The sequence below is a fragment of the Mobula hypostoma genome, chromosome 7, assembly GCF_963921235.1.
Source record: "Mobula hypostoma chromosome 7, sMobHyp1.1, whole genome shotgun sequence".
Classification (NCBI taxonomy): domain Eukaryota; kingdom Metazoa; phylum Chordata; class Chondrichthyes; order Myliobatiformes; family Myliobatidae; genus Mobula; species Mobula hypostoma.
The window spans coordinates 168,451,026-168,461,803 of record NC_086103.1 but is presented as its reverse complement, the minus strand read 5'-3'; the positions used below and the strand labels follow the sequence as shown (position 1 = coordinate 168,461,803).

General features: G+C 42.1%; 1 protein-coding gene across 2 annotated transcripts in view; it reads left to right on the top strand.

Annotated features, from left to right (window-relative positions):
* The first annotated feature begins 7,246 nt into the window (after positions 1-7,246).
* cyfip1 (cytoplasmic FMR1 interacting protein 1) overlaps positions 7,247-10,778 on the top strand; it is a 155,384-nt gene continuing 151,852 nt past the window's right edge. For both annotated transcript variants that reach the window (XM_063054534.1, XM_063054535.1), the window contains exon 1: positions 7,247-7,554. The gene's annotated coding sequence lies outside the window, so the exon portion shown is untranslated. The remainder of the gene's footprint in view (positions 7,555-10,778) is intronic.

Genomic DNA, 10,778 nt, shown 5'->3' with positions numbered 1-10,778 from the left:
TCCTCCTGCAGTCCGTGTATGACACTCTCCATACAACATCACAGCCGCACACATGGGAGCTGAGAGAGGACACTAACTGCAAGCTTTGTGGTCAGCGGCGTTCACTGGCACACATACTGTCAGGATGCAAAAAAATTTACAAGAAGGACGGTATAGGTGGCACCACGACAAGGTCCTGCTGTCCCTTGCTGACACACTGGAGCAGAAGAGGCAAACAGGGCAGTCATTTTCATCAAGGAGAGGGATATGCCAATCATATCAAAGAGGCCTAAATCCAACCTGCTGCAAACTGCCAAATCGTGGGAGATGAGGGTCAATGTGGGGATGAAGCTGCAGTTCCTGGAGGTGGTGCAAACCACACTTCGACCAGACATTGTACTGTGGACCACTGAAAACAAGAAAATCATCCTGGTGGAGCTAATACTACCGTGGGAGGAAGGGTGTGAGGAGGCTCATCAGAGGTAGGCCTTCCCAGATCCTACTCCAGGAGTGCAGGGACAAAGGATGGGGGATGTGACTGTTCCCCGTGGAGATCAGCTGTAGAGGGTTCCTGGCAAGGTTGGCATGGAGGTTGCTGCCTGCGCTAAGCCTTGATGAAAGGAGCAAGAACCAAGCAGCTCGCAGGATGAGGGAGGAAGCAAAAATGGTTGCTTGCTGGATATGGAGCAGGTGAGGGGAGTCAAGCAGGAAGTCATGAGCAGATGGATAATGACACTGCTGACCTGTCAACTGGAGAGCGTAGTGGTTAAGGATTGAAACACTCTATGAAGATTGGGCACCACCTGAAGACATATGCTCAAGTGTTTCTTTGTATTTACTGTGAATGCCCAGAAGAAAATGAATCTCAAGGTAGTATACAGTGACATGTATATACTTTAATAATTTATTTTGAACCTTGACCTATGTGGGAACATATACATAATTTGATAATAAATTTATATGAACTTTGACCTTCATTCACAAATGAGTAAATGTTCCATGCAAAGAATGGTTGTGGCTGTTGAAGTATTTCTATGGTTCGGTCATGATGTTCTACGAGTCTGTGGTGGCCAGTGCGATCATGTTTACCGTTGTGTGCTGGGGCAGCAGGCTGAGGGTAGCAGACACCAACAGAATCAACAAACTCATTCGTAAGGCCAGTGATGTTGTGGGGATGGAACTGGACTCTCTGACGGTGGTGTTTGAAAAGAGGATGCTGTCCAAGTTGCATGCCATCTTGGACAATGTCTCCCATCCAGTACATAATGTACTGTTTGGGCACAGGAGCACATTCAGCCAGAGACTCATTCCACTGAGATGCAACACAGAGCGTCATAGGAAGTCATTCCTGCCTGTGGCCATCAAACTTTACAACTCTTCCCTTGGAGGGTCAGACACCCTGAGCCAATAGACTGGCCCTGGACTTATTTCCTGGCATAATTTACATATTACTAATTGATTATTTATAGTTTTATTACTATTTAATTATTTATGGTGCAACTGTAACGAAAACCAATTTCCCCCGGGATCAATAAGTATGACTATGACTATGAATGAAACGTACAGAAAGGATTTTAAAAACGCAAGCAACAGGAATTCTGCAGATGCTGGAAATTCAAGCAATTCCAGTCCTGACGAAGGGTCTCGGCCTGAAACGTCGACTGTACCTCTTCCTAGAGATGCTGCCTGGCCTGCTGCATTCACCAGCAACTTTGATGTGTGGTACAGATGATGTGGATGATGGAACGTGTATTTTCCAACATTGCCTTGGATTGATTGATTGTCTTTTTTTTAAAGCAATCTCGTGCGATCAAGGACAACTTGCTTCAATTCTTATTCTGTGGGTTTTGAGGTGGCTGATAAGGCCAATGTGGAAACCATAGTCTTACGCAGACAGGGCAGGAAGGTGCTTAATGGGTCAGGTGGATGTGGTTTGTGAGGTTGTGTGCTCCTTTTGTCACTTACGCTGAGCTTCACTGTACAGGTAATTCTGGTATAATGTGTGTTTCCATAATTTGAATTCAATGCAATGTGGCTGATGAATCAGGAACCATTATGAATAGTATTTCATGTAAAGTCCGTCTCTCATATACTTCAGTGAACAGGTGTGCAATGCCTGTGCATATACATTATTTGCATGCAGCATCTTGACTAGTGAAGTTAGGGTGAACTTGTTTTGGATATGGAGCATGGTTGTTGAAGAGTTTCATAGGGTCATAAAGTTGTACTGTACAGAAATGTGTCCTTAAGCCCACTATGCCTGTGCTGATCTTTTGCCCATCTATGTTAATTCCATTTGCACACAGTAGATCCGTACCACTCTCCCATCTAAATGTTTCTTAAATGTAGCAATTGTAGCTGATTCCACATCCTCCTCTGCATGGCAGACAGTACGTATAAGAAAAACTTTTCTCTCAAATCCCCTGTAAGACTCCTTCCTCTCACCTTAAACCTATACCCTCTTATTCTTCGTATAATTACCATGGGGAAAAGGTTTCTAACGGTTTACCTATGGCTCATAATTTTGTATATCTCTGGAAGGTCTAGCTCAGTCTGTCATATCTTACCCCAGAACTCCAATTGAAGCAACATCCCAGTGTTTGTAAAGTTACAACATAATTTCTCAACTTTTATATTCTTGGCAACACACATAAAATGCTGGAGGAATTTGGCAGGTCAGGCAGCATCCAGGGAAATGAACAAACAGTCAATATTTCGGACTGGGACTGTTCAGGACTGGAATGTAATGGGGAAGACATCAGAATAAAAGAATGACGAGAGGGGAAGGAATAGCTAGAAGGTGATAAGTGAACTCAGATGGGTGGGAAAGCTGAAGGGTTAGAAAGGAAGGAATCTGATAGGAGAGAATATATTTATATTCTTGTTTTTTTTGTATGTAACAGTTACTTGTGCATTGTGTTTATAGGATTACTTTTATTGTTCTTTGTGCTAATTGTGGTTTTTTTTGCTGCATCTGATCCAGAATAACAATAATTCTGTTCTCTTTTACACTTGTATACTTAATAATGATAATAGATAAGTGTGTTATAGTTGTAAGGCAATGTGACACTTCAGTATTTGGCATATCGTGAGAAACTTGGACTGAAGAAATCGTGTTATTTTTGGGCCCAGCATGCTCATCATTCCCATTGGCTACTGTAGTACAGTGTTAGCTAATACGATTCTCATACAGGAATCTTGTGATTAGAGTATGACATTCAAAGGGGTGAATGGGATGAGGGAGGATTTGGCTAGTGTAGACTGGGAACACAGGTTATATGGTGGGACGGTTGAGGAACAGTGGAAGACTTTCAAAGAAATTTTTCACAGTGCTCAACAAAAGTATATTCCAGTTAAAAGTGAGGACAGGAAGGGTGGGAGAGCCAGCCCTGGATAACTAAGGAAATAAAGGCAGGCATCAAACTAAAAGCTTGTGCGTACAAAGTCACCAAGAGTAGTGGGAAACTGGAAGATTGGGAAAAATTTAAAAAGTAACAATGAACCGCAAAATGAGCAATAAAGAAAAGGAAGCTAGATTATGAAAGTAAACTAACACAAAATATAAAAATGGATAGTAAAAGTTTTTTATAATTATATTAAGTGGAAAAGGGTGGCTAAAGTGAATGTAGGTCCCTTGGAGGACAAGAAGGGGGATTTGATATTGGGTAATGAGGAAATGGCAAAGGCTTTGAGTGACTATTTTGTTTCGGTCTTCATGTCTAACATGCCAAAGGGAGATGCTACGGATGCGATGGGAGATGAAGACCTCGATACAATAACTATCGCTAAAGAGGTAGTTCTGAGCAAACTTGTGGCCTGAAGATGGACAAGTCCCCTGGTCCTGATGCAATGCACCCCAGGGTACTGAAAGAAATGGTAGAGGTTATAGTAGAGGCTTTAGTGATAATTTACCAAAATTCTCTGGACTCTGGGCTGGTCCCAGTGGATTGGAAGGTGGTGAATGTCACACCACTGTTCAAAAAGGGATGTAGGCAAAAGGCAGGTAATTATTGGCTAGTTAGTGTAACATCTGTAGTTGGGGAAAATGTTTGAAGCTATCATTAAAGAAGAAATAGCAAGGCATCTGGAAAGAAATGGATCCATCAGGCAGACGCAGCATGGATTCAGCAAAGGCAGGTCTTGTTTGACAAACTTACCTGAGCTCTTTGAGGATATAATGAGCATAGTGGATAGAGAGGAACACATGGACATTATTTACTTGGCTTTCCAGAAGGTGCTTGATGAGGTGCTGCATATAAGATAAGAATGCATAGAGTTGGGAGTGATGTATTAGCATGGATAGAGGATTGGTTAACTAATAGAAAGCAGAGAGTTGGGATACATGGGTGTTACTCTGGTTGGCAATCAGTGGTGAGCGGTGTACCACAGTGGTTGTTGCTGGGCCTGCAACTGTTCACAATATACATTAACGTTCTGGAAGAGGGGACGAGTGTAGTGTATCTAAGCTTGCTGATAATACTAAATTGACAAAGTGTGCAGGAGATATGGAGAGGCCATAAAGAGATATAGTTAGGTTATGTGAGTGGGCAAGGGTCTGGCAGATGGAGTGCAGTGTTGGTAAATGCGAGGTCATCCACTTGGGAAGGAAAAATGAAAGAGCAGATTATATAAATTGTAAAAAATTGCAGCATGCTGCTGTGCAGAGGGACTTGGGAGTGCTTGTGCATGAATCACAAAAGGTTGGTTTGCAAGTGCAGCAGACTATCAAGAAGGCAAATGGAATGTTGGCCTTCATTGCTACAGGGATTGAATTTAAGAGCAGGGAGGTTATGCTGCAACTGTACAGGGTACTGGTGAGGCCACACCTGGAGTATTGTGTGCGGTTCTGGTCTCTTTCTTGAGAAAGGATATACTGGCTTTGAAGGCAGTGCAGAGGGGGTTCACCAGGTTGATTCTTGAGATGAGGCAGTTAGAAAATGAGGGGAGATGGGATTATACTTGCTGGAATACAGAAGAATGAGAGGAGATCTTATAGAAACATATAAAATTATGAAAGGGATAGATAATATAGAGACAGGAAAGGTGTTTCCACTAGTAGGTGAGACTAGAACTAGGGGACATAGCCCTAAGATTCAGGAGAGATTTAGTACGGAGGTGTGGAGGAGCTTTTTCCCAGAGAGTGGTGAATCTGTGGAATTCTCTGCCCAATGAAGCAGTGAAGGGTATCTCAGTAAATATATTTATGACAAGGTTGGGTAGACTTTTGGATAGTAGGGGAATTAAAGGTTATGTGGAAAAGGCAGGCAGGTGGAGATGTGTCCATGGCCAGATCAGCCATGAACTTATTGAATGGTGGAGCAGGCTCGACGGGCCAGATGGCCTAATCCTGCTCCGATTTCTTATGTTCTCTCAATTCTCAACTGTCCAAAAGCTTTGTATTGAGAATGATGAACAGTTTAAACACTTGCTGTTGCACGTTTTAGTCAGATGGCTCTCAAAAGGAAACTGAATGAGACACTTGTATGTGCTTTTTGAAACTTAAAATCCTTTGAAAACTTGAATGCTTCTTTCTGTGTAATCAACTCAAGAATATCAGGCATGACCTTGCTTATTTGTCAGAATTATTTACAAAGCTTAATGCAATCAATTTCAATTGCAAGAAAGTGACATGAATCTTATCAAAGTCAAATTAATCATCTCCACAGTTCTTTCCAAGTTAACCCTATTTCAGTGCAACATTGGTTCCAGTTTCTGAACCTCTCTGAGTTGTAAGACAAAGAAAGAATAACAGAGGTTGATCGTCAAGTATACTGTGTCCACCTGCGTGAGCTGCACTAAGACATGTCGGAGAGATTTCAGGATCTTCTCTCGATCCAAATTCCAGATTGGTTAATAAATCTATTCCTGATCACTTGTTATGAGGACTTAACGGGAAGGATGGAGGAAAAACTGATCTCTCTGTAAAATATCTGAACTGAAGCTGATGTTCAAAAAATAGTATCAAGACATTTGGTTACAAACATCTCTGAATGTTATCCTGTACTGAGGAAACAAGTCAAGATGTTCGTTATTGCCTTTCCAACATCATATTTAGTGGAGAGCAGTTTCACTGTGCTTCTTTCAAAGCAATGAAAGATTGCAAATTACTAAATGTAGGGATCTGAGACTTCTGACATTCAACCTGATGTTGAGAAGCTGATTATTACTGTCCCAAGTCTATCCATCTCATTGAAAGGTGAAAAACTAATGAAGTTGAGCATAGTTGTACTATTAATATATGCTCTAAAATTTTTTGACAACTTTTCACTAAAGAATTTTATAGATTTTGAATAATTTTTGCAATTGTCACTGCTTTGAATTTGCATTTCCTATTTTCTTTCACTATGCATTGTAAATCAGAATTCTTTATAGTTTTTTTAATGTAATGGCTTTAAAGGGAGAGGCGAGTGGGTATACTGGGGCTGTGGTTTTGGAGCTGGGGGCAGTAACCCCGAAGATGTTTGGGAACCACTGATCTAAACTAATCCCATCTGTCTGCCCTTTGTCTGTATCCTTACCCTGCATGTATGCGTGCCCATTCTATGAGGTGTTCATTATTAGTGCGGGTTTTTTTTTGGAGAAGTCAGGAGGATTGGGTTGAGAGGGAAAATATTTCAACCATGATCAAATGGTGAATACCCGATGGGCCAAATGGATTCATTCTGTTTCTACGCTTTAAGGTGTCTTGCCAAACAAAGGAGGATACACCAGAGCAAGAAACAATCTGCTGGAGAAACTCCGTAGGTCAAGCAGCAGGGGGAAATGTCAACATTTGGGGTTCGGACTGAGATCAGAAAGGGAAGCGTGGCGAATTACGGGCCAGAAGTGACCGCTGGGCAGAGGGGAAGAAGAAGCGAGAGAAAATTTGCAGATGCTGGAAATCCAAGCAACACTCTCAAGGTGCTGGAGAAACTCATCAGGCCAGGCAGCACAGGAGTGGGGTTTGGAGAGCGTTCAGTGGGGTGTGGTTTGGAAAACATTCAGTAGTGGTGGACTCGGGTACGGACTATAGTGGAAACAGCGTCGCAAAAAGTCTCTGCGCCTGTTGTTTTTAACTACTTTCTCGACCTGCGCTGCCCCGATGAATATATTCCCTCATCCCCTTCCCTTTTTTGAGCTGCGCCCTCCGATCCCCGCAGCTGATTTTCTGCCCTTCCCGTCGGAGACGCCCGAAGCCCGAAGCCCTCGCAGCGAACGCCATTGCTAATCAGAACGGCCCGCGGAGTGAGCGGCTCTGACTGAGGGAGGCCACGCCCTCGACCGCGCATGCGCGGGAGGCTTCGCCCCGCCGGCTCCTGCTGCGTCGCTCGGTGCGAGGGGGGATCGTCCCGTCGGAGGAGGTGCGGAGATCGGGTAAAACGAAACCCCTTTGGAGAAAGGCGGGCTGGTGTCCGGCACGGCCGCCCAACCCCTCACCTTAGTCACACCAGGCGGCATTAGTTACAGTGTGTGGTGGACGAAAGGAGCCATGGAGCGGCTGGGCTGCTGAAGGGAATCGGTGCTGGCAGCAGGAGGGAAGGGAAAGGGAGCGGGACTCGTCCCGTGGAAAAGGCCCCAAACTCACCGCCATCACAGGTGAGCACTGTCCTTGGCAACCCTTCGATCCCATTGGAAGTCCTACTCATCAACAACTCCTCCGAGACTTCCCCTCCCCGCCCCACCTCACCCGGTTGTTCCCGGGATGTTTGGCATGTTAGTTGTTGTGAATGGGTCCGGGCTGTGAAACTGCCGTCGCTCTTTCCGTCTCTACAGGAGTTTGAAGTTTGTATCGATTTGAGGGGTTGGAGCCGGGGGGTTGTTGGTTGCGAGTGAGTTTTTTGGTTGAACTCTAGGTTTCCAGCCACACCTACAAAAACTGGATCAGTATGTCAGCCACTGGAGCCTTCAGCCTCTGACTTCCCTATAAAATCAATTTTTTATTATTCTCTTTTAATAATGTTGCAATCTTTCCTTTTAATCTCGCTACCTATCGTCTTTAAAATGCTGTTGATATTTCTATAAAAACTTCGTTGCGCTATTTTTAAAAGAAAACTTTTCCTGTCAAACAAAGTGACAATCTATTTGTGTTTGAATCATTCAAGCCGGGCATTTATGAGTTACGCGGTGTCAAACACCATTCACTGCAGCATTTCCTTTTTGAGAACTGTATGGTATAAAAAGTGACGTGCTTGAGCAAGACTTATAGATCAGTACCCAAATGTGAATGTTGTCGTGAGATCTTTGATTTTATAAATTTGATGAAATATCCCACCTGAGACGTTTAAATTTTCAGATACTTATTGAACAATGTTGTTTTTACTTTTAAACTTAACGTAGCGGTAGTAATGAATTTCCCCAGTTTGAATGAAGGTGGTTGGATTTTGAAAGCCGTCTGCCAGTTTAAGATTAGCTCCTCTTTATATCCTCTACTTAAATCTTTCTACTCCCCAGCTCACCTGCAGTGGGAAATCTTTGAAATCTAGGACCCTGGAAAAAATTTTTAAATTAATGTTCTGTGGAAACCCAAGCCATTGGAGTGACTGAGTTGATTTTTTTGTAGAATTCCTCAAACAAGTCCTTTGAGTGCTTGTGACTTAAATGATCGTTTTCCTTATTGTATTTTAATTAGTTTTATATTTAATTGGGTATTGGTATAGTTCAATTTCCTGGTTGCAAGTAGTGAATGTAGATAGGATATTTAACATACCCATATCTTCCACTTTGCATTGTGATTCCAGTCAAAAGATGTTTCTGTTATTTCCTTGCTTTCTAAATAGTCAGAATGACGGCTCTTGGAGGGATGGCAATTGTTGCTGCTGTATACTATGAAAATTTCCACATTGCAACACTGTTTTGGGCTAATTTGTAATTATCTTGCTATTGGAAAACGCAGTAATCAGAATCAGGTTTATTATCACCGGCATGTGTCGTGAAATTTGTTAACCTAGAAGCAGCAGTTCAATTCAGTACCAAATATAGAAGAAAGAAAAATAATAATAGTGTAAATAAATTACAGTATATGTATCAAGTTTATTGTCATTTCGACGATAAGCTGCTGGTACAGTACACAGAAAAAAATGAAACAACGTTCCTCCAGGACCCTGGAATAGACCCTTGAATAGATTAAAAATCATGCAAAAAAACAGAAATAATATGTATTTTAAAAAGTGAGGCAGCGTTCAAGGGTTCAATGTCCATTTAGGAATTGGATGGCAGAGGGGAAGAAGCTGTTCCTGAATTGCTGAGTGTGTGCCTTCAGGCTTCTGTTCCTCCTACCTGATGGTAACAGTGAGAAAAGAGCATGCCCTGGGTGCTGGAGATCCTTATCTTTCTGAGACATCACTCCCTGAAGATGTCCTGCGTACTTTGAAGGTTTGTACCCAAGATGGAGCTGACTAAATTTACAACCCTCTGCAGCTTCTTTTGGACTTGTGCAGTAGCCCCCCTCCCCCGCTTAATCGTTCCTTAAATGTTGCAAAATATATAATTTTGAAGAATAAGCATGTAATTTTTGTTTAGATTTCCAGCATCTGCAGTCTTTCTGCTACGATTGCTGTATTATTTGAGAACTGATGCATTAAAGTAGCAAATCCCCATTTTTCTCCGAGGGCTGATTTAGAATATCATTGTGATCTTTGCAAAAGTTTGTGTATTATGAACCAAACTCAGTTGTAAAAGAATACTTAATGCTCTTAAATTTATACTGGAAAACATCTAGCATCTTTTTTTAAATTCAGACTATGAGTGTCATTAATTATTGAAGTCTTTTGGGATGTCAGCTTTATTAGGATCCAGAAAATATTTCCCTCTCACTTTACTTTTCTATGCAGAATGTGCTTTTTATGGAGTCATTTTTGGGCTGAAGGATTACAAAATACATGAAAATATCAATTCATTTCTCTAAAAATATATGAAGCAAAAATAAATTGCACATCACAGATTGAATCCCAAGAGAGACTTTAATTTTAAATTACTTGTCAAGCAAATTAGTGGTTGGGTAAATAGTGTATATTTGTGTGCAAATATTGCAAATTGATTTTTCCAAAGCATTGTAGAAAGCCTAATGTATAGGCTGTAGATATCTTGGATAGTGATTTCTTCAAATTGATTCATGATTGACTGCACATGGTATATGAGAGGGACAACAGATGTATTATTTACTTAAAAACTCATTAAAAACGTTTAAGAATAACTGAATTTGTTATGGATATTTACTGAAAAAAACCCTTGGAATATGCATAATCATCAGGTTGTAGTCATCTAAATATTAAGGTAGAATTTTTATGTGATCGTGACATCAGGATGAGGTGTTATAAACCAACAGACTCTCACAGCTACCTGGACTATACCTTGTCCCACCCTGCTACTTGTAAAAACACCATCCCCTTCCATCAATTCCTCCATCTCTGCCTCATCTGGTCTCAGGATGAGGCTTTTTATTCTAGGACAAAGGAGATATCCTTTTTCAAAGAAAGAGGATTCCCTTTTTCCACCATCTATGCTGCCCTCAACTGCATCTCTTCCATTTCCTGCATGTCTGCTCTTATCCCATCCTCCTGCCATGCTACCAGGGATAGGGTTTCTCTTATCCTCACCTACCACTCCACCAGCCTCCACATCCTGCACATAATTCTCTGAAACTTCCACCACTGGATCCCACCACCAAACACTTCATTCCCTCCCTGCTGCTTTCTGCTTTCTGCAGGGATCGCTCCCTGTGTGACTCCCTTGTCCATTCGTCCCTCCCCACTGGTCTCTCTCCCGGCACTTATCCTTGCAAGCAGAACAAGTGCTTCACCTGCCCCTACACCTCCTCCCTC